This window comes from Arachis hypogaea, chromosome 3 (assembly GCF_003086295.3).
Source record: "Arachis hypogaea cultivar Tifrunner chromosome 3, arahy.Tifrunner.gnm2.J5K5, whole genome shotgun sequence".
Classification (NCBI taxonomy): Eukaryota; Viridiplantae; Streptophyta; class Magnoliopsida; order Fabales; family Fabaceae; genus Arachis; species Arachis hypogaea.
Window position 1 is genome coordinate 112,831,223 of NC_092038.1, and position 5,344 is coordinate 112,836,566.

Genomic DNA, 5,344 nt, shown 5'->3' on the forward strand with positions numbered 1-5,344 from the left:
TTCGAAAAAAAAATTTCACTAATTTAAATCAAAATTTAAATGTTAAATTTGTTTGGAAGTTGTATTTGGAACATAGTTAAAAGCTAGAACACACAACCTGTGAGATTTGAGCTTATTTACATGGTTACATTATTTAACCATAAATATTTTATTCTTGTGTGTTTTCTTCTCTATAACTGCAATCTTTGCTTTGTTCCATTCTATATGTCCATTATTTAGTGTATTTACATGCTTGCATATGATTGAGGCCATATTTGATTATTAACTCACTTATCCCAAATAAAGTCTACCCTTTTATGTCACCCTTGTTAGCCACCTTGAGCTTTTTAATCCCCTTTTATTTTATAACCACATTACTAGCCTTAAGCAGAAAAACAAATTAAAAATCCCAAGTTGAATCCTTGGTTAGCTTAAGATAGATATTGTGTATAATTTAAGTGTGGAGAATTTTATGGGAACATGGGATGATAAAAAAACGTAGGGAATTGAATTGAATACGTTATTTGAAAATTTGGGAAGCATACTCATGTGAAATCAAAATAATTAAATTACCATGTGCATTAAAAAAATAAAAAAATAAAAAATAAAAAAAATAAAAAAATTATTAAGTAATTAAATAAGGGGGATACAAAAAAAATATATTACCCTAAATGCAAAAAAAAAAAAATCAATGCACATGGGACAAAATTTAAAAATAAGTTTATACATGAGCATGCAATACAAAGGTGGGAAAAATTTGGGCAGCTAGGCAAGATTTCTAGATTATATAGAGTATGTATATGTTAGGTGACATCTTAGACTAATCAAGGGTTCAATTATTAACTCACTTAGCTTTATATATACCCTTACCCTTACCTTAGACCCATTACAACCTTGAAAAAGACCTCATGATGTTTGTATGTATACATTAAATATTTGTTGATTGGTTGAAAGAAGAACAAGGTTTAGAAAGCATGACTAGGGAAGAGTAGAGTGATTACCCTATACACTAGAGAGACTAGTGTGATATACATTACCAGTGAGGGTTCAATGCTTGATTCTATGTTCCCTGCTTTCGTTAGCTATCTTCTTACAAGTTTACTTACTTTTCATTGTATAATTTGAATTAGTGGAATTTGATTCATATCTGTCTTGAAGAACTTATTTACTTTTAACAAAGTAGGTAGAAGCATTTTGCATGTAGTTGCATTCATATAGATAGGTTGCATTTCATACATTCTATCATTCCTCTTCACTCTCTTATAGCTTCTCTTGAGCTTAGTATGAGGACATGCTAATGTTTAAGTGTGAGGAGGTTGATAAACCACTATTTTATGGTTTATCTTGTGCTTAATTGAGTGGATTTTATCGATCTTTCATACACTTATTCATACTAAATGCATGTGTTTACATTTTCCTTCCTGATTTTGTGCTATGATTGAAAAACATGCTTCTTTGGCCTTATATTTGCTAATATTAATCTTCTCTTATTACCATTAGATGCCTTGATATGTGTGTTAAGTAATTTCAGAGATTACAGGGCAGGAATGGCTCAGAGGATGGAAAGGAAGCATGCAAAAGTGGAAGGAATACAAGAAGTTGAAGGAACTGCAAAGTTGTCAACTTGACCCTCTCGCACTAAAACGATCATAACTTGAGCTATAGAGGTCCACATGATGCGGTTTCAGTGAGAGGATGGGAAGTAGCCATTGACAACAGTGACGCCCTACATACAGCTTGCCATGGAAGGAGCCTTGCGTGTGTGAAGAGGAGGACAAGAGAAAAGCTGAAATTCAGAGGACAAAGCATCTCCAAAACTCCAACATATCCTCCATTACTGCATAATAAGTATTTATTTCATGCTCTTTTATCTTTTACAATCGAGGCTAAAGAACCCTATTGGTATCCTGACTAAGAATAATAAGATAACTATAGCTTGCTTCAAGCCAACAATCTCTGTGGGATTCGACCCTTACTCACGTAAGGTATTACTTGGACGACACAGTGCACTTGCTGGTTAGTTGTGCGAAACTGTGAGAAATAGTCCATTAATATTAGCCGTACAGTGACAGCGCATAGGACCATTTTCCTGAGAGGATTGAAAGTAGCCATTGATGATGGTGATGCCCTACATACAGCTTGCCATGGAAAGGAGTAAGAAGGATTGGATGAATGTAATAAGAAAGTAGAGATAAGAAAGGGTTCTAGCATCTCAACACACCTATCTGAAATTCTCACTATTGATTTACATAAGTATTTCTATCCCTTTTTATTTTCTGTTTATTTATTATTTTTGAAATCATCATAAATCAATTAATCTGCTTAACTGAGATTTACAAGGTGACCATAGCTTGCTTCATACCAACAATCTTTGTGGGATCGACCCTTACTCACGTAAGGCATTACTTGGATGACCCAGTACACTTGCTGGTTAAGTTGAACGGAGTTGTGAGCTTCTCTAACAGTGCCTGGAACTCTTTTATCACAATTTCGTCCACCAAGTTTTTGGCGCCGTTGCATGGGATTGTTCGAGTATGGACAACTGACGGTTCATCTTGTTGCTCAGATTAGGTAATTTTCTTTTCAAAAATTTTTTCAAAAATCTTTTTCAAAATTTTTCTTTTCTTTTTCGTTTTTCCAAACTTTATTTTCGAAAAAATTAATAAAATTCCAAAAAAGAATCATAAAATCATAAAAATTAAAAATTTCTTGGGTTTCTTGTTTGAGTCTTGAGTCAATTTTTAAGTTTGGTGTCAATTGCATGCTTTAAAAATTTTTCTTGCATTTTTCAAAAATTCCATGCATTCATAGTGTTCTTCATGATCTTCAAGATGTTCTTGACAAGTCTTCTTGTTCGATCTTGATGATTTCTTGTTTTGTGTTGTTTGTTGTTTTTCATGTGCATTTTTCGTTTGTTAGAGTCCATGCATTAAAGATTTCTAAGTTCGGTGTCTTGCATGTTTTCTTTGCATCAAAAATTTTTCAAAATTATGTTCTTGATGTTCATCATGATCTTCAAAGTGTTCTTGGTGTTCATCTTGACATTCATAGTGTTCTTGCATGCATCTTGTGTTTTGATCCAAAATTTTCATGTTTTGGGTCATTTTTGTGTTTTTCTTTAAAAATTCAAAAATCAAAAAAATATCTTCTCCTTATTTCCCTCCAAAATTTCGAAATTTTGGGTTGACTTGGTCAAAAAATTTTTAAAAAAATTAGTTGTTTCTTACAAGTCAAGTCAAAATTTCAATTTTAAAAATCTTATCTTTTCAAAATCTTTTTCAAAAATTATATCTTTTTCATTTTTTTCCTATTTTTCGAAAATTTCAAAAATCTTTTTCAAATTATTTTCAAAATCTTTTTCTTATCTTTATATCATATTTTCGAAAATTAGCTAACAATTAATGTGATTGATTCAAAAATTTGAAGTTTGTTACTTTCTTGTTAAGAAAGGTTCAATCTTTAAAGTTCTAGAATCTTATCTTTTAGTTTCTTGTTAGTTAAGTAATTAATTTTAATTTTAAAATTAAAATCTTTTTCAACCATATCTTTTTATCTTTTTATCTTTTCTCTTATCTTTTTTTAAAATTTTATCTTTTTCAAAATTTGATTTCAAAATATCTTATCTAACTTCTTATCTTCTTATCTTTTTCAAATTTAATTTTAATATCTTTTTCAATCAACTAACTAACTTTTTCAAAACCAACTAACTACCTATCCCTCTCTAATTTTCGAAAATACTTCTCTCTTTTTCAAAAATTCTTTTTAATTGTTTTAAATTTTAATTTTAATTATATTCTATCTCTAATTTTCGAAAATCACTAACCACTTTTTCAAAATTCTCCATCTCTTTTCTTATTCTATTTAATTATTTATTTACTAACACTTCTCTTCACCTCTCTTCATCTAAATATCCAAACCCACTCTTCTTCATTCTTCTCCCCTTTCTTTTTCTACTAACATAAAGGAATCTCTATACTGTGACATAGAGGATTCCTCTTCTTTTCTTGTTTTCTTCTCTTTCATATGAGCAGGAACAAGGATAAAGGCACTCTTGTTGAAATTGATCCAGAACCTGAAAGGACTCTGAAGAGAAAATTAAGAGAAGCTAAGTTACAACAATCTAAAGGTAACCTTTCAGAAATATTAGAGTAAGAGAAGGAGATGGCAGCCGAAAATAATAATAATGCAAGGAGAATGCTTGGTGACTTCACAAAACCAACGTCTAAATTTGATGGAAGAAGCATCTCCATTCCTGCCATTAGAGCCAATAATTTTAAGCTTAATCCTCAACTAGTTGCTTTAATGCAACAGAACTGCAAGTTTTATGGACTTCCATCTGAAGATCCTTATCAGTTTTTAACTGAGTTCTTGCAGATTTGTGAGACTGTTAAGACGAATGGAGTTGATCTTGAAGTCTACAGACTCATGCTTTTCCCTTTTGCTGTAAGAGACAGAGCTAGAGTATGGTTGGATTCACAACCTAAGGATAGCCTGGACTCTTGGGATAAGCTGGTCACTGCCTTCTTAGATAAATTCTTTCCTCCTCAAAAGCTGAGCAAGCTTAGAGTGGATGTTCAGACCTTCAAACAAAAAGATGGTGAATCCCTCTATGAAGCTTGGGAAAGATACAAGCAGCTGACCAAAAGATGTCCATCTGACATGTTTTCAGAATGGACCATATTAGATATATTCTATTATGGTCTATCTGAATTTTCGAAAATGTCATTGGACCATTCTGCAGGTGGATCTATTCACCTAAAGAAAACGCCTGAAGAGGCTCAAGAACTCATTGACATGGTTGCAAATAACCAATTCATGTACACTTCTGAGAGGAATTCCGTGAATAATGGGATGCCTCAGAGAAAGGAAGTTCTTGAAATTGATGCTCTGAATGCCATATTGGCTCAGAACAAAGTGTTGACTCAACAAGTCAACATGATCTCTCAAAGTCTGAATGGATGGCAAAATGCATCCAACAGTACTAAAGAGGCAGCTTCTGAAGAAGCTTATGATCCTGAGAACCCTGCAATGGCAGAGGTCAATTACATGGGTGAACCTTATGGAAACACCTATAATTTCTCATGGAGAAATCATCCAAATTTCTCATGGAAGGATCAACAAAAGCCTCAATAAGGCTTTAACAATGGTGGACGCAATAGGCTGAGCAATAGCAAGCTTTATCCATCATCTTCTCAGCAACAGACAGAGAATTCTGAACAAAACACTTCTAATTTAGCCAATCTAGTCTCTGATCTGTCAAAGGCCACTTTCAGTTTCATGAGTGAAACAAGATCCTCCATCAGAAATCTGGAGGCACAAGTGGGCCAGCTGAGTAAGAAAGTAATTGAAACTCCTCCCAGTATTC

General features: G+C 32.7%; 1 non-coding gene across 1 annotated transcript; it reads right to left on the reverse strand.

Moving 5' to 3' along the window:
- Positions 1-4,536: 4,536 nt before the first annotated feature.
- LOC112793060 (small nucleolar RNA R71) lies at positions 4,537-4,640 on the reverse strand. Its single transcript, XR_003197769.1, has one exon. It is a non-coding gene; the product is annotated as a small nucleolar RNA R71 (small nucleolar RNA).
- Between the last annotated feature and the right edge of the window lie 704 nt (positions 4,641-5,344).